At 44.2% G+C, this 20,134-nt stretch overlaps 1 pseudogene; it reads left to right on the top strand.

The window, feature by feature from the left end:
- Window positions 1–19,695, top strand: part of LOC147086924 (Fc receptor-like protein 5) — a 38,508-nt pseudogene extending 18,813 nt beyond the window's left edge.
- The last annotated feature ends 439 nt before the right edge of the window (window positions 19,696–20,134 follow it).

Raw genomic sequence — 20,134 nt, forward strand, 5'->3', positions numbered from 1 at the left:
TCGTTTACCACTTCAGTGGGCCATATATTCCGATGACTACAGGTGTGAACAAGCTGTGTACACACCCGTAGGGACATCGGAAATGCCGGTTTCACGCACTCAGCATGCATTGAAAACCGGTATTTCCGATCTTCAGGAATGAACTTGACAGTTCGGACGCCTGCCCTCGAGAAGAGCCTCTGCGGGCGGATAGTTCCGCTTTCTGGAGAACCTCCACCCGCTGAAAGCCCTTAGAAATCTTACACCTGGTAAAAGCAGGAGTAAGGCCTGTGTTTACCAGCATAAGAGTGGAAAAAAGTAAAAAAGAAGTTTTCACTCATTTATAATTTTAAAATACTTTTGAAAAAAGGCAGGTTTATATTTAGCCCCGTAAAAAACTTCAATTATTTTTTTCAAAAAAATTAAACTTTGTTTAAAATGTTTAATTTATTATAATTTCAACTCATTTTAATAACGTGATTTAAAAAAATAATGTTTTACTGTTCATTTGAAATGAGCTCCGTTGATAGATTTGACAGGTCTATCTGTCAAGTGTATGAAGGGGGATTCCCTTCTCCTATTGGCTCCCCATGGGCCACCTGATCCCAGGGACGCTTGCGATCTGCATGTGCCTCTTGCATACCTGGGCCCTGTGCAGTTCGAGTTTGGAGAGGCCCAGTAGCGGAGGTAACGCACCTCGGGGAGCCCTCAGTTAACCCGTAGATTATTCCAGATAGGACTCCTCCGCACGCAGGAAGCCTCCGATCGGAAAATACGGGCCATTATGTCTGTCAAATCGAATCGAAACCACCTGCTTCAAGGACTGCCTATGACATTTTTTATCCCCTACATATTTGAACTATCAAAGTTTAGTGCCACAATGACAGCAGGGCGCCAGGTATTTAACTCCACTGAATGTAGCGTCAACCATAAAAGCACTCCAGACTGACTGCCCTTGAAACAGTGCAGGTTTCTCTGTCAGAGAACAGAATCTGCGTGCCGAGACTGTCAAAATGATTCTGTTATGCAGGATATTTAATCTAATTACATTGTGGGTTTCCATATCTCCCTCTGCATTGCATCTCTGCAGAACTTCACAAACTCGAAACCTGGGCTTCATTAGCAGCACTGGGCATTTCAAAGCAACCATTTCATTATGCTGCTCGTATTCCAGAGTGAAATCTCGGGCCTAAAACCAGACTTTGGACAGAGAACTCGAGATGATTTTGGTTCTTCGGCTCCGTCATTTGATTTCCTACATGAGAATAGCGACTACACTTCAAAAGTAGTACATTGGCTTTAAAGGGCTTTGAGAAGTCCGGAGGTCATGAAAGAGTTATATAAATGCAACTATTTCTTTGTTTCTTTGTAATCAAATCCCAAACTCCCCTTTTGTAGAATCTCTCTATCTGATGTGAAACGGCGTTTCAACACCGCACAATCATCATTGAGTTCCCAACCTTAGACTTAGCATGAAAATCGGCAGAACCATTTCTCATTGTACTTTCTATTTATTTTTCCACAGATCCGCTAACAACGCCAGTGATATCTCTTCATCAACCGACTGGGGTGTATGTAGTAGGAGAGACGGTCACCGTTACCTGCAGCGTTACCGGAGATTATCAAAAGAAAACCTTCTACTTTTACAAAGATAATGCTTGGCTTTATTCCGAGCAAATCATCACAGAGAACAACATTAGAACATTTGCGGTTACCAGTAAAGACCAAGGAGGGAGATACCAGTGCCGATATAGAACCTCTGTCAATGGAAGTTGGTTAGAATCCCATCGCAGCGAGTCTGTGACGGTCACTGTAGCAGGTGATTGACAGAGACAGAGGATATTTGTTTTTTTAATCACTCTTAGTATTTGTATAAAATCATGCTTTAATCACTGTAACAAAATGAATGGTTTAATGTTAGGAGGGAGGAAGATAACCGAATGGATTTTGATCTTATTGCTTAAATCTAGACAGGATCCCTGTATCACTGGCCGATGGAGTTCAATGTGGGAAAGTGTGAGGGCAGTTACTTTGTACCTTAAGAATAGATCAGTGTATTTTCTAAATGGCGAGAAGTTAGGAGCTGTGGATGAGCAGCGAGATGTACATGTCCGTGGCTGCAGTGTGTACCATCTACAAGGTGCACTGCAGCAACTCGCCAAGGCTTCTTCGGCAGCAACTCTCAATCCCGCGGCCTCCTCCACCTAGAATGACATGGGCAACAGGCGCATGGGGACATCATCACCTCCACGTTTCACTCCACGTCACACACCTTCTTGACTTGGGGATATATCGCTGCTCCTTCATCGGCGGTATTTCCTGAGGTCATGAATGGCGCTATGGAAATGCTAGCCTTTCTTTGTTTCTTTGTAATCAAATCCCGAAATCCCCTTTTGTGAAATCTCTGTCTCCGATGTGAAACTGCGCTTCATCACTGCACAATCACCATTGGGTTCCCAATCCTGCACTGCACATGAAATTCCGCAGATACATTTCTCATTCTACTTTCTATTTATTTTACCACAGATATTGTTGCTATCACGGAGACATGGTTGAGGGAAGGGCAAGACTGGCAGCTCAATATTCCGGGGTACAGAATCTTCAGGCGAGACAGAGGGGGAGGTATAAGAGGAGGGGGTGTCGCAATATTAATTAAGGAGTCAATTACTGCAGTAAGGAGGGATGATATATTAGCAGGGTCCTCTAATGAGGCCATATGGGTGGAGCTTAAAAACAAAAAGGGGGCAAGCACTTTGCTGGGAGTGTACTATAGGCCTCCAAACAGTCAGGGGGAGATAGAGGAACAGATATGTAGGCAAATCTCAGAGAAATGTGCAAATAATAGGGTAATAATAATGGGGGATTTCAACTTCCCCAATATTAACTGGGATAGTCAGAGTGTGAAAGGCTCAGAGGGTGTAGAATTCTTAAAGTGCATCCAGGAGAGCTTTTTGAGCCAGCATGTAGAAAGTCCTACAAGAGAGGGGGCGGTACTGGACCTAATTCTAGGGAATGTGGCCGGCCAAGTGGAAAAAGTGCTAGTAGGTGAGCACTTTGGTGATAGTGACCATAATATGGTAAGATTTAAGGTGGTCATGGAAAAGGACAGGGATGGGCCGGAAATAAAGGTTCTAAATTGGGGGAAGGCCGATTTTAATAGGATAAGGCAGGATCTGGCCAAAATGGACTGGGATCAGCTACTTGTAGGAAAATCCGCATCGGAGCAATGGGAGGCTTTCAGAAGGGAGATTGAGATCATACAATGGCAACATGTTCCCGTAAAGGTCAAGGGTGGTTCCAAAAACCACAGGGAACCTTGGATGTCAGGGGATATACGAGAATGGATTAGGAAAAAAAGGAGGGCTTTTGGTAGATACAAAAGGCTAAAGACGGAGGAAGCCCTAGAGGAGTACAAAAAGTGCAGGGGGATACTTAAAAAGGAAATTAGGAGATCAAGGAGGGGCCATGAAATAACACTGGCGAGCAAAATAAAGGAAAATCCGAAGATGTTTTATAAGTATATTAAGGGTAAGAGGATAACTAGGGAAAAAATAGGGCCCATTAGGGACAAAAGTGGCAATCTGTGTGTGGAGCCGGAAGATGTAGGAGGGGTTCTAAATGAATTTTTTGCATCTGTTTTCACTATGGAGAAGGACGATGTAGACATAGAAATAGGGCGGGGGGACTGTGATATGCTCGAACATATTAACATCGAGAGGGAGGAGGTATTGGCGGTTTTAGCTGGCCTAAAAATGGATAAATCCCCAGGCCCGGATGAAATGTATCCCAGGCTGCTGTGTGAGACAAAGGAGGAGATTGCGGGGGCTCTAACACATATATTCAGGACCTCTCTGGCCACAGGGGATGTGCCAGAGGACTGGAGAACCGCTAATGTAGTACCATTATTCAAGAAGGGTAGTAGGGAAAAACCGGGGAACTACAGGCCAGTGAGCCTAACATCAGTGGTAGGAAAATTATTGGAAAAAATCCTGAGGGACAAAATTTGTCTCCACTTGGAGAGGCAAGGATTAATTAGGGATAGTCAACATGGCTTTGTCAAGGGAAGATCATGTCTGACTAATTTGATTGAATTTTTTGAGGGGGTGACTAGGTGTGTGGATGAGGGTAACGCAGTGGATGTGGTATACATGGATTTCAGTAAGGCCTTCGATAAAGTCCCGCACAGGAGACTGGTCAAGAGGGTAAGAGCCCATGGAATCCAGGGTGCCTTGGCACATTGGATACAAAACTGGCTTAGTGGCAGAAGGCAGAGGGTGATGGTCGAAGGTTGTTTTTGTGACTGGAAGCCTGTGGCCAGTGGGGTACCACAGGGATCGGTGCTGGGTCCCTTGCTGTTTGTGGTCTACATTAATGACTTGGATATGAATGTAAAGGGTATGATCAGTAAGTTCGCGGATGATACAAAAATTGGTAGGGTGGTAAATAGCGAGGAGGGTAGCCTCAGTCTGCAGGACGATATAGATGGGTTGGTCAGATGGGCGGAACAGTGGCAAATGGAATTTAACCCGGAAAAGTGCGAGGTGATGCACTTTGGGGGGACTAACAAGGCAAAGGAATACACAATGAATGGAAAGACCCTAGGCAAGACGGAGGGTCAGAGGGATCTGGGTGTGCAAGTACACAGATCCCTGAAGGCGGCGGAACAGGTGGATAAGGTGGTAAAAAAGGCATATGGGATACTTGCCTTCATTAGCCGAGGCATTGAATATAAGAGCAAGGAGGTTATGATGGAGCTGTATAAAACACTGGTTAGGCCACAGCTGGAATACTGTGTGCAGTTCTGGTCGCCACACTACAGGAAGGATGTGATCGCGTTAGAGAGGGTGCAGAGGAGGTTCACCAGGATGTTACCAGGGCTGGAGCGCTTCAGCTATGAAGAGAGACTGGGCAGATTGGGTTTGTTTTCCTTGGAGCTGAGGAGGCTGAGGGGGGACATGATTGAGGTGTACAAAATTATGAGGGGCATAGATAGGATGGATGCTGAGGAGCTTTTTCCCTTAGTAGAGGGGTCAATAACTAGGGGGCATAGATTCAAGGTAAAGGGCGGGAGGTTTAGAGGGGATTTGAGAAAGAACTTTTTCACCCAGAGGGTGGTTGGAGTCTGGAACTCACTGCCTGAAAGGGTTGTGGAGGCAGAAACCCTCACAACATTTAAGAAGCATTTGGATGTGCACTTGAAATGCCATAGCATACAAGGCTACGGGCCAAATGCTGGAATATGGGATTAGATTAGACAGGGCTTGATGGCCGGTGCGGACACGATGGGCCGAAGGGCCTCTATCCGTGCTGTATTACTCTATGACTCTATGAGATCCGCTAACACCGCCAGTGTTATCTCTTGACCAACCAACTGGGGTGTATGTTATAGGAGAGACGGTCACCTTTAGCTGCACCGTGACTGAAGATTATCGTGATAAAACCTTCTACTTTTACAAAGATAATCAATGGCTGTACACCGCACAAATCATCACCAAGGACAACTTTAGAACATTCCTGGTTAGCAGTGAAGGCCAAGGAGGGCAGTACCAGTGCGGATATTTAACCTCCGTCAACAGAAGGTGGTTAGAATCTCATCGCAGCAACTCTGTGATGATTTCTGTAGCAGGTGAGTGAAAGGGAGGTTTTTGTATGTTTTTTCAAGCTTTTGATATTTTTATGAAATCATGCTTTAAACAGTGTAAAAAATGAATGGTTTCATATTAGGAGAGAGGAAGATAACCGAACTGGTTTTGTTCCTATTGCTCAACTCTAGACAGGATCCCTGTAACACTGAGCTCATTATTCACCCGCTGTGAATCTATTATGGGCAAAGGGTGTTACTGGAGATACGAGGGTGAAAAGCATCACGGGCGGTAGCGCAAAACTGCCGAAAGTGAATCGGTCTCCAATTTCGCACCCGCCCGATTTCTGATTCCATTGTAGACAATGGGAGCTAAAATCCGGCGATGTGTAAAACAGGCTAGCGATGAGCCATCGCCTGTTTTAGGTCAATGTACAAGACGAATTTATGCCCCATTCCATCAGAATTTTGTGAATTTAACACCGATGAGCTCGCAGCCCGCGGAGGGTGACTTTATCCACATCATCCAGGCGGGAGAGAGGCGGATAGGGATCGGCCTCCCGTTTCAACTACGCCCAATTATATCCTCCATTGACTGAATGGAGGGTAATATCGTGCTAGATTACAATTGCCCCTAAAACAGGAGCTCGCAGCCCGCGGATGGTAAAATTATCCACATCATCCAGGTGGGAGGGAGGCGGATATGGATCGGCCTCCCATTTCAACTACGCCCAATTATACCCTCCATTGTCTTGAACGGACTGTAAAATCGAGCTAGTTTACAATTGCTCCTGTAACTCAGTACTGAGGGAATGCTTTGTTAGGGAGCTGAGAGACTCGGTAATTTGCGATGTGAAAACCAGGCCTTCTGACAGGGGAACTGCAAATTGTCTGTTATCTTCAAACAATCTATGTCCCTGATTTCCAATTTTACTCCCTAAATGTCTGGAACTAAAACAGCGAAATGGTGAATATCAAATAGCTTCATCCGGCGGAGTTTTAACTCCACTGAGTGTATATTCAGCTCAACAGGCATTGTCAGACTGGCTGGTCTTGTCAGATTACAGATTCTTAGTCAGATAACCGAATCTGCAGAACGAGATTTTCAAAATCATCCTGATATGCGAAATATTTTATCTTAAGTACATTGTAGGTTTCCATGCCTCTAATGGATTGCATTTCGACTGCAAATCGCAAATCCGCGACCTCCATCATCAGAAAGGAAGCTGGCAGTAGTTGCATGGGAACAACATCATCTCCTAGTTCCACTTTCAAATCGCCCACCATCCTGCCATGGAAATATATCTGGTGATCATTCCTCGTCGCTGGGTCAAAGTTCTGGAAGTCGGTATCGAACAGCATTGTGGGAGCACAAGTTGGTTCAAGAAGTTGGCCGACCGCCATCTTCTCAGTGGCAACTGGAGTTGGGAAATGAATGCCGGCCTTGCCAGCGACGCCCACAACCTACAGCCCAGCAAAACTGAACTCCTTTATATGAAATGCAAATCCCCACGGTTTATGGGAGTTGTTCACTGCTATTAATCAGGTTATGGCTCGAATAAATTACCAGAAATGTAAATTTCAAACTAACACCATCCACTTCTTCTCCTGATATCACAGAGGGACATTTCAGTGATGAGACCAGGTTTTGGAACTAGTTCCCCAGGTATATTTCCTGTCCCACTTCTATTTGAAACCATCTTTGTAGAAATTGAATCGCCGATGCAAACACTTGCCCAGAAATTCTGGTCGGGGGCTTCCCGCGGCTGCAAGCCCCCGACATGCACTTACCTAGCGGGCCGGCCGTTGAGCTGTGGGCCCGCGTGGGATTCCGATCCTGGGCCTGCTCCAACTGCCGGCGCGCAGTGCTTGCGTATCCCAGGGGCACAGTTAGTTCGATGCGTCCCCTGGGATCACGTGCGCCAAGGAGAGCCAATGCTAGCAGGGAATGCTTCATTCATAAGTTTGACAGGAAGAGCTGTCAAACCTATAAATACTATAAGCCCCAAAACATCATTAAAACTTCAAATACATTTTTAAAAGAATCAAATTTTTAAAATAACTATAAATTACATGAAATAACTATTTTAAACAATAATTTAAATTTTTGAAAACATTATTACATTTTCTAACGGGGCTAAAAATAAACATACCTTCCTTTAAAGTGTTTAAAAATAATAAATCTGTGGAGAAAATGATTTAATGTTAATTAATTCACCACTTACCTTGTTAAAAGTAGGCCTTGAGCCTGCTTTTTAAAAGTGTAACTGCTGAAGACTTACCCTCCCAGAGAAACCTGGAAAAAAAATCGTAAGTTTGATGCGCACACGCTCCCTCTCCAGCGCATGCGTTGGACCTCTCAACCCCTTCTTTCAGGGGAACGGAAGTGCCGGTTTCCCACGCATGCTCAGTGCATGCACGAAACCAGCACTTCTGTTGGGCCTGCACGTGAGTACCCCATGCGTACTCACCCGTGGAGACCCGAATTTCTGGGCCATTTACTTTTAACTCGTCACAATCGTTATTGAGTTACCAAACTTTCATGGCACAAGAAAATGCAGAACCCCATTTCTGTTGTTCTTTCCATTTATTTTACCACAGATCGGCTCACCCCGCCAGGGATATCACTTGATCAACCGACTGGAGTATACACAAAGGGAGAGACAGCAACCATTGCCTGCACAGTGAACAGAGAGTATCGCGGTCAAATTTACTTTTACACAGGTACTCAACGTCTGAACACTCCTCAAATCGTCACAAAGGACAATCTTGGAACATTCCTGATTACCAGCACAAACCAAGGAGGGCGGTACCAATGCCTACATAGAATCTCCGTCAATAGCAGGTGGTTATGGTCCCCGATCAGTGATGCAGTGGTGGTCACTATAGCAGGTCAGTGAAGAGGAATACAGACTGTTAATATTTCTATTCAACGATCTTGGTATTTTACCAATAAATCTAACTAGTTTCAATGATCAGTGTTTATATATCACATGGAGGCTCATGGCGGTCAGCCCCTTACAGTGTCTTTGAACAATGGGTAAAGAGTCGGCATTTACGATTGTGGAAAGGGAGCATTATTGCCTTTATTTTAATTCATTTATGGGATCTGGGCGTCGCTGGCAAGGCCAGCATTTATTGTCCATCCCGAGTTGCCCATGAGAAGGTGGAGGTGCACCTCATTCTTGAACCGCAGCAGTCCGTGTGGTGAAGGTACGACCACAGTGCTGTTAATGAGGGTGTACCAGGATTTTGAACCAGCAACGATGAAGGATCAGCGATATACTTCTAAGTCAGGATGGTGTGTAACTTGGAGGGGAACTTAGAGGTGGTGGTGTTTCCTTGTCCCTGCTAATCTTGTCCTTCTAGGGGGAAGAGTCCACGGGTTAGGGAGATGCTTCTGAAGAAGCTTTGGCCAGATGCTGCAGTGCATCCTGTAGATGGTACACACTGCAGCCACGGTACGCTGGTGGTGGAGGGATTGAATGCTTAAGGATGTGGATGAAGGGCCAATCAAACGGGCTGCATTGTCCAGGATGGTGTCGAGCTTCTTCTGGGTTGTTGCAGTTGCAGACATCCAGGCAAGTGGAGAGTATTCCATCAGACTCCTTACTTGAGCCTTGTAGATGGTGGAAAGGCTTTGGAGAGTCAAGAGGTCAGACACTTGACTCAGAATACCCAGCCTCTGACCTGCTCTTGCTTCCATTGTATTTATGTGGCTGTCCAGTTAAGTTTCTGTTCAATGGTGACCCCTAGGCTGTTGTTGGTGGGGGATTCGGCGATGCAAATGGAGTTGAATGTCAAGGGGAGGTGGTTAGACTGGCGCTTGTTGGAGATAGTCATTGCCTTGATCTACTGTGGCACGAATGTTACCTGGCACTTAACAGACCAAGCCTGAACGTCGTCCAGGTCATGGAATGATTGACCATGACATGGTTGAATGCCATATTCAATTAGAGGGTGAGAAGGTTGGATCTCAAACAAGCGAGCTAAGCTTGAACAAAGGAGCCTATGAAGGTATGAGAGCGGAATTGAGTAGAGTGGATTGGGAAAATAGATTAATGGGTAAGACGATACATGATCAGTGGTGTATATTTAAGGAGTTATTTTACAACTTCCAAAAAATATATATTCCACTGAGAAGAAAAGGGTGTAAAAGAAAAGACAGCCATCCGTGGCTAAGTAAAGAAATTAAGGATAGTATTCGAATAAAAACAAGGGCATATAAGGTAGCCAAATCTAGTGGGAGGATAGAGGATTGGGAAAACTTTAAAAGACAGCAAAAAATAACAAAAAGATTGATTAAGAAAGGGAAGATAGATTATGAAAGTAAATTAGCAAAAAATATAAAAACAGATAGTAAGAGTTTTTATAGTTATATGAAAGGAAAAAGGGTGGCTAAAGTAAATGTTGGTCACTTAGAGGATGAGACCGGGAAATTAATGGTGGGAAACATGGAGGTGGCAAAAACACTGAATGAATATTTTGTATCAGTCTTTACAGTAGAGGACACTAAGAATATCCCAACACTGGACCAACAGGGGGCTATAGGGGGGGAGGAGCTAAACATGATCAAAATCACGAAGGAAGTGGTACTCGGTAAAATAATGGGACTCAAGGCGGATAAATCACCTGGACCTGATGGCTTACATCCTAGGGTCTTGAGGGAAGTGGCGGTAGGGATTGTGGATGCATTGGTAATAATTTTCCAAAACTCCATGGACTCAGCAAAGGTCCCGGCAGACTGGAAAACTGCTAATGTAACACCCTTATTTAAAAAGGGCAGTAGACAGAAGGCTGGAAACTATAGACCGGTTAGCCTAACAGCTGTGGTAGGTAAAATTTTGGAGTCCATTATTAAGGAGACAGTAACAGGATATTTGGATTATCATAATTTAATAGGACAAAGTCAGCATGGTTTTATGAAGGGGAAGTCATGTTTGACAAATTTGCTGGAGTTCTTTGAGGAAGTAACATATAGAGTGGATAAAGGGTAGCCAGTGGACGTAGTGTATTTAGACTTCCAAAAGGCATTTGACAAGGTGCCACACAAAAGATTATTGCTTAAGATAAAAAATCACGGCATTGGGGGTAATATTCTGGCATGGATAGAGGATTGGCTATCTAACAGAAGGCAGAGAGTTGGGATCAATTGTTCATTCTCAGACTGGCAATCAGTAATTAGTGGTGTTCTGCAGGGGTCAGTGCTGGGTCCCCAACTCATTACAATCTATATTAACGATTTGGAGGAGGGGACCGAGTGTAACATATCAAAGTTTGCACATGATACTAAGATGGGAGGGAAAGTACTGAGTGAGGAGGACATAAAAAACCTGCAATGGGACATAGACAGGCTAAGTAAGTCGGCAGAGTTTTGGCAGATGGAATACAATACTGGAAAGTGTGAGGTTATGCACTTTGGCAGGAAAAATCATAGAGCAAGTTATTATCTTAATGGCAAGAAACTGGAAAGTACTGAAGTACAAAGGGATCTGGGGGTCCTGGTGCACGAAACTCAAAAGGTTAGTATGCAGGTGCAGCAAGTGATTAAGAAGGCCAATGGAATGTTGGCTTTCATTGCTAGGGGGATAGAATATAAAAATAGGGAGGTATTGCTTCAGTTGTACAAGGTATTGGTGAGACCGCACCTGGAATACTGCATACAGTTTTGGTGTCCATACTTAAGAAAAGACATACTTGCTCTCGAGTCAGTACAAAGAAGGTTCACTCGGTTAATCCCGGGTATGAGGGGATGGACATATGAGGAGAGGTTGAGTAGATTGAGACTCTACTCATTGGAGTTTAGAAGAATGAGAGGCGATCTTATTGAAACATATAAGATTGTGAAGGGGTTGGATCGGGTGGATGCGGGGAGGATGTTCCCGATGATGGGTGAAACTAGAACTAGGGGGCATAGTCTTAGAATAAGGGGCTGCTTTCAAAATTGAGATGAGGAGGAGCTACTTCACTCAGAGGGTGGTAGATCTATGGAATATGCTGCCCCAAAAAGCTGTAGAAGCTACATCATTACATAAATTTAAAACAGAAATAGACAGTTTCCTAGAAGTAAAGGGAGTTAAGGGTTATGGGGAGCGGGCAGGAATTTGGACATGAGTCTAGGTTCGGATCGGACATGGCCCTGTGGGTAGCGGAGCGGGCCCAGGGGCCGTGTAGCCTGATCCTGCTCCTATTTCGTGTGTCTAATTCTGTTAGATTCAGGAGATGGTTCTGTGATAGTAGGTTGGCGGTTAGGATCAGATCAGCCATGGTCTCATTGAATGGCGGAGCAGGCTCGAGGGGCTGATTGGCCTACTCCTGCTTCTATTTCTTATGTTCTTATGTTCTTATGAATGGAACAGAACACTGTGCAGTCATCATCGAACATCCACATTTCAGACATTATGTTGGAGGGACGTTCATTGAACAAGCAGCTGAAGATGGTTGGGCAGGGGACACAGCCCTGACGAACTCCTGCAGCGATGTCCTGGGGCTGTGATGATTGAACTTCAATCCCCACAACCATCTTCCATTAAGCTATGTATGACTGTTGCCAGTGGAGTGTTTCCCCCTTATTCCCATTGACTTCAGTATTACTAGGTCTCATTGATGCCAGACTCGGTGAAATGCTGCCTTGATTTCAAGGGCAGTCACACTCACTTCAACTCTGGAATTCAGCTCCTTTATCCATGTTTGGACCAAGGCTGTAATGAGATCGGGAGCCGAGTGGTCTTGGCGGACCCCACACTGGGCATCAGTGAGCGATATATCATATAGTATGACATAGAATTTACCCACAGTAACAGACATAGAAACATAGAATATAGGAGCAGGAGTAGGCCATTCGGCCCCTCGAGCCCGCTCCGACATTCAATGCGATCATGGCTGATCATTCAATTCAGTACCCGGTCCCTGCTTTCTCCCCATACCCCGTGATTCCTTTAGCCTTAAGAAATATATCCAATTCCTTCTTGAACATATTTAATGAATTGGCCTCTACTGCCTTCTGTTGTAGAGAATTCCACAGGTTCGCCACTCTCTGGGTGAAGAAATTCCTCCTCCTTTCTGTCCTAAATGGCCTACCCCTTATCCTTAGAATGTGACCCCTGGTTCTGGACTCACCGACCATCGGGAACTTCCTTCCTGCATCTAGTCTGTCCAGTCCTGTCAGAATTTTATAAGTTTCAATGAGATCACCTCTCATTCTTCTAAACTCCAGCGAGTACAAGCCCAATCGACCCAATCTCTCCTCATACATCATTCCTGCCATCCCAGGTATCAGCCTGGTGATTCTTCGTTGAACTCCTTCCATGGCAAGAACATCCTTCCTCAGATAAGGCGACCAAAACTGCACACAATACTCAAGATGTGGTCCCACCAAGGCCCTGTATTACTGCAGCAAGACATCCTTGTTCCTTTACTCAAACCATCTCACTACGAAGGCCAACATACCATTTGCCTTCTTAACCGCCTGCTGCACCTGCATGCTTACCTTCAGCAGCTGGTGCACAAGGACACCCAGGTCTCGTTGCACTTCCCCTTCTCCCAATTTATTGCCATTCAGATAATTATCAGCTTTCCTGTTTTTGCCACCAAAGTGGATAACCTCACATTTATCCACGCTATATTGCATCTGCCATGCTTTTGCCCAATCACCCAACCTGTCCAAATCATCCTGGAGTTTCTCGGCATCCTCCTAACAGCACACATGCCCACCCAGCTTTGTGTCGTCTGCAAATTTGGAGATATTACATCTAGTTCCCTTGTCTAGATCATTAATATATATTGTGAATAGCTGGGGTCCAAGGACCGATCCCTGCAGTACCCCACTATTCACTGCTTGCTACTCAGAAAAAGACCCGTTTATTCCAACAATTCGGCCCAGCTGGTGTAAGCCGGAATTTCAGCTCCACATGAGCCTGCTACCACATTACATCAGCTCATCCTTTCTGCATATTCTTCCATTACCTTCTCCCTCGTGTGTGTAACGAGCGACCCCTTAAATGTAGCCAAACTAGCCGCCTCAACCACTCCAAGTGGTAGCGAGATCCACATTATCGCAACCATCTGGGATGTATTAGTGACTATCTGATATTCATGGCTCCCAGATTAGGATTCCCACAAAAGTGGAAACATTTTCCCTGAGTCTCCCCAATCAAAAACTTTCGTAACCTTGAAGATCTCCATCAGGTCACCCGTCAGCCTTCTATTTTATAGTGAAAAGAACCCCAACCTGTTCAACATTTCCTGATAGTTTCAACCTCTGTGTTCTGGATCATCCTTGTAAATCATAGTTTCACCTTCTCCTGCGTCTCTATATCATTTTTATAATATGGAGTCCAGAACTGTGCACAATACTCCACGTGTGGTCCATAAAATCTTGTGCAGGCTGTGGAGTCTTAATACAGGATCTATGTTCCTGGTTTCCAATTTCCCCCCACATGTCTGACCCATCAGGGTGTATCGATTAATACCACAAACCAATGAGGGCGTTACCAACGCCAATATAGAACCTCCTTCAATAGCAGGTGGTTAGAATTGATGGTCACTTTAGCTGGTGAGTGAAAGGGAGCAGAGATTTTAATATGCATATTCAATGCTCTTGGTATGTAGAGATAATCAGCCGTATTTCAGTAACATTGTTTAATACTCACAGAGAGTGTCACTGCGCTCAACTCTTGTCTGTAACCAGTAATTCTGAACTCACAGGCTGACACTTTCCTGTCAGCGACACCATTAATCAGAGAATCACAGAGCACAGAAGGAGGCCATTTGGTCCATCCTGCCTGTGCCGGCACTGAAAGAACTGTCCAAATAGTCCATTTGCCTTAGCTTTGAAATCATTCCTAACGTGTGATGCCCCTTATTGGACATAATACTCCAGCTGGAACCTAAGCAGTGACGTATAAATGTTTAGCATAACGTCCTTACTTTTATACTCTGTACCTCTATTCATTGAGCTTTTTAGCAGCCTTCTCAATCATTCCCGCCACCTTCAAAGACTTGTTTACGTAGACGATGTGTCTCTTGCTTACTCCATCCCGTTTAAAATTATGCATTGTAGTTTACATTGTCTCTCCTCATTCTTCCTACCAAAATTCTTAAATTCACACTACTCTGTGTTAAATTTAATCTGCAATGATTCACCCATGTTTCAACAGCCTGTGTGTGCCCAGCTCATGTGTTTTACTATCATCCACACTGCTCACTATATTTACCAGTTCTGTATGAACTGCAAACATTTTAAATTATGCTCCGCATACCCATGACCAGGCCAATAATATTTTCGATCCAAAAAGTAAGTCGTTATTGCATTGTGAATAGATTGTCAATATTTGTTCCATTCGCACTACAGGTCTACCCAAACCAAATCCGTCAATGGATTCCAGTGTTGCTGTGAAGGGTGGAGAAGTCACCTTTAACTATACTATCTCCCAGGACCTTCGTGGCTTCACATTTTACTTATACAGGCACGGAAAAAAGAATTACTCGGTTGTCCAGCCTGCTGCTGCATGGAGCAATTCTGTCACCTTCACCATCAGGAATATAGATCACGTCCAAGGAGGATATTACATCTGTCTGTATAAGGAGAATGTGGAGGGGAAACAGCTAACATCAGCACTGAGTGACCCGGTACAACTAATTGTAAGAGGTCAGTGAGATTCACACAGTCTCTGTGTTTATTTCTTTTCCATTTAGCTGGTTTATGTACCGATTGCAGAAGGAATGAATGAATAAATGAATGATTGAATAATTGAATGAATCAATCAATCACTGAATGAATGAAGGAATGACTAAAACAGTTTTAAAAAAGCAATCGCTCAATGAAACAGCTAATGAATCAAACAAACAGTCACACATGACAACGTTGCCACTACTTTCAGCCACGTCCAACGTTATGATCTGTTACAGGATTGAAAGAATTTCTCTCATCCTGTTGTTGTGATTGTCCCTGTAACACACCGGGCTGTGGTTTGTCCTTTACATTTGATGGTTCTTCCTAATTTGCTTGAGGGCCGTCTATTAACTCGTTGTAAAATGTAAGTGACAGTGAACTGCTGAACCACTGTGTAACATTCAGACTTACGAGATTTGGGGAAATTGTATATGAATTTAATTTGGTAACTGTTGTTGCAATTCTTCTTGGAATATTTCACCGTAAAATAGGATAAAATTATCCAGTTAACACAGAAAACTTTGATGGAGATGTAACAGCTGTTAAACATGTTTAATATTACCGCCAGGCAAACACAGACTTTGTGTTGTTTCTCGCTCTCGCTGTCTGCACTATATGATCCCTAACTCAGAGCCCTCTAGTGCAAATGCGATTACCTTCAACATTTAACGCTAGCTTCTTCATATGCATGTTTCAATCATATTGACAGCCTAACTCATAGTATCTAAAATGTAATGGTTAACTAAAGCACGGCCTGCCTTGCCTTATAACGATCAGTTTATTTCCATTGCAGAAAGAGAGAGACGGACAAACTCACGCACTCACACGCACACACATACAAACACAGACTCAAAATCACTTAGATACACACACACTCACAATCACACACAGAAAACCACTCAGACACTCACACACATGCACACTCGCAAACAGACACTCACACACACTCAGACACACATTCAGACTCACACACATGCAAACACAGTATCACTCACAGATATCATCACACAAGCACTCACACACACAATCAAAAGCACTCAAACACACTCACCCACAGACACACACTCACACACACAAACAAAGCAGCATTTGACCGAATTTGGCATCGAGGAGCCCGAGTAAAATTGAAGACAACGGGAATCTGGTGGAAAACTCTGCACTGGCTAGATTTATACCTAGCAAAAGTGATGCTGTTTGTGGTGGTTGAAGGTTTATCATCATATTCCCAGGACATCGCTGCCAGAGTTCCTCAGGGCACTGTCCTCGGCCCAACAATCTTCAGCTGCTTCTTTAATGGCCTTTCCTCCATCATAAGGTCAAAAGTGGGGAAGTTCGCTGAGGACTGCACAGTGTTTAGTGTATTTGGTAACTCCTCAGATAATTAGCCAGTCCATGCCCGCAAGAAACAAGACCTAGAGGACATTCAGGCTTGGGCTGATAAGAGGCAGGTAACACTCGCGCCACAGAAGTGCCAGACAATTATAATTTCCAACAAGCGAGCCTCTAACCACCACCCCTTGACATTCAACGGCATTAGCATCGCTGAACTCCCCACCATCAACATCCTGGGGGTCACCCTTAACCAGAATCTTAACTGGACCAGCCACATAAATAATGTGGCAACAAGAGCAGGTCAGAGGCTGGGTATTCTGCGGCGACTGTCGCACATTCTGACTCCCCAATGCCTTTCCAGCATCTACAAAGCACAAGTCAAGAGTGTGATGGAACACTATTCAATTGCCTGCATTAGTGCAGTTCTAACAGCAATCAAAAAGCTCGACACCATCCAAGGCAAAGCAGCCCGCTTTATTGGCACCTCATCCACCACCTCAATTATTCACGCCATCCACCACTGGCGCACAGTGGCTGCAGTGTGTACAATCTGCAAGATGCACTGAAACAACTCAGCAGGGCTTCATCAGAAGCAGCTCCCAAACCCGCGAACTCTAACACCTAGAAGGACAGGGGCAGCAGGCGCATGGGAACACCACCAATTCCAGTTCCTCTCCAAGTCACACACAATTCTGACTTGCAATTTTATCGCCATTCCTTCATCATCGCTGGATCAAAATCCTGGAACTCCCTCCGTAACAGCACTGTGGGACTACCATCACTAATCGAACTGCAGTGGTTAAAGAAGGCAGCTCACCACCACCTTCTCTGGGGCATCTAGGGATGGGCAATAAGTGTTGGCCTTGCCAGAACGTCAACATTCCATGAACGAAAAAACACTCACGCACACAAACACACATACTCACACACTCAAACACATACACTCACAAACTCACACACTCACACACACACACTCTCGCACATGCACACACACACACTCACACACACACACACTCACATACACACACTCATAAACACACACACATACACATATACTCACAAACACACACACTCACACACATACACACAGACTCACTCACACACACAAACACTCAAACACACTCACACACTCACACATTCACACACACACACACTCACACACACACTCACACACACACCCATACACTCAAACACATACACACAGACTCACACTCACACACATAAACACACACACACTCATATACTCACAAACACACACACTCACACAAACACTCACACACATACACACAGACTCACCCTCAAACACACACACACACACTCACACACATACACACACACACTCTCACACACACACACTCACACATTCAGACACATAAACACACACATGCACACACACTCATACACACACACACACTCTCTCACACAAACACACTCACAAACTCAACCACACACACTCATACACACATGCATACACACACACTCACATTCACACACATAAACACACACACACACATATACTCTCAAACACACATACTCACACACACACTCACACACATACATACAGACTCACACTCACACAGACACTCACACACATATACACGCAAACTCTCCCTCACACACACACTCACACTGACACACCCACACACACATTCACACACACACACGCTCACACACACACACACATACAGAGAGACTCACACTCACACACATACACCCACATAAGCACACACACACTCATATACTCACAAACACACACACTCACACACATACACACAAACTCACACACACACACACACACTCACACACATACACACACACCCATACATACACACACACTCTCATACACACACATATGCTCATTGGCATTGACACACACTCACTCACAATATTCCGCTCTATCCATACTGTATTCCGCTTGAGATTCCCTTTTATCAGGTGTAGTAGTGAAGTTCAATAAACCCGCAGTTTTGAGAATCTAGCTTACCTCATCCCCTGATTACACTGCACCCTGATGGGTGCCACTGATGATATTCTGCTGCAAATATCCGCCAACCATGTTCGAAAGTCTGTCACTCTGTACATGGACATGTATTTAAATATTAACAATTCGTTAAAACAAACAATTAACGAGTGAATCGAGTTTAAAGGCCAGCGGCTGTTGCCGGTAGAAATCTGCAGATTCCAATAATTCATATATCGGCAGTGACAACAACAACAAAAATTTGTATTGGTATAGCGCCTTTAACTATATAAAACGTCCCAAGACGCGTCACAGGAGCAATTATCAAAAAATGATACCCAGCCCTATAGGGAAAAATTAGGGCAGATGACCAGATGCTTGGTCAAAGAGGTGGGTTTTAAAGAGCGTCGTAAAATGAGGAAACAGATGTAGACATTCTGGAGGTTTAGGGAGGGAATGCCAATACTTAGGGCCCAGGCAACTGAAGGCACTGTCGCCAACGGGGCAGCGAATAAAATCGGGGATGTGAAAGATGTCAGAATTGGAGGAGCGCAGAGAACTCGCAGGTTTGTAGGGCTGGAGGAGTTTATACAGATAGAGAGTGGTCGAGGCCCATGGAAGGACTTGAAAACAAGAACGAGCCTTTTAACATCACGGCGTTGTTTGAACGGGAACAAATGGAAATCAGCTACCACAGGCATGAACGGGGATAGTGCGAGTTAGGATACGGGCAGCAGAGATTTGGATGAGCTCGAGTTTATTCAGGGTAAAACACACAGTGAAATGAAGAATGGATTAAAGTCATCCCAGAGTGAGACTGTCTCTGATAATTAATGCTGAATGAGGATATCACGATGGTTCCGTACTTGCCAGGCGAATGTTAGATATGATTACAGAGTGACTCTGTATTTGTGTCCTCAGTGGAAACGGGAGAATTACCCATTGACATTTTCTCTTTCTGTCATCTTCCAGGTTCTTACTTAACATCTTATTCAATCACAATTCGTTTGTGTCTCGCTGCATTTATCCTATTTGGGACTCTGATTATCCTGGGAGAAGAGTGCAAACCGATAAAGGCAAACAAACATCGTGACGGTACATTTGAAGAATATTGATTCCCTGCAATATTTCATGTTGTAATAAAGTCAGAAAGGAAGAGATTTTGATTTTCACATTGCGCTGTAAATAAGTATTAATGTCCGCATTATTAAATGTCGACATTACAATAAAAGTTAGTACCAATGCTGAAAATCAAGGGCCTTACAATGTTCCTCTTACGCACAAAATGTGCAAATTACTTCCTCACTCTTTGACAGTGCATGAGACATGGCGATAAAGACAACAAGGAGGTGACGGTTGCCGGGAACCTATCAAAAAGTGGCGGAATTGTAAATAACTAGCGAATTGAATGCATTTAGATTCGACATTTGCAAATTCCTCTAAATTGTTTGCACCGATTATATCTGAAACAAGATATGCATCAGTTTATTGATATTTACCCAGTTGTAATTGCCAGTTGCGACAGGAATCTGAGAGTTACAATTCAGACCCGTTGCCAAAAATCAGAATGTTACAACTATTTGCAAAATTATGCTCAAGTAATTTCAAC

This window comes from Somniosus microcephalus, unplaced genomic scaffold (assembly GCF_052327205.1).
Source record: "Somniosus microcephalus isolate GS21.2 unplaced genomic scaffold, FLI_Smic_1.0 unresolved_chr6, whole genome shotgun sequence".
Lineage (NCBI taxonomy): Eukaryota > Metazoa > Chordata > Chondrichthyes > Squaliformes > Somniosidae > Somniosus > Somniosus microcephalus.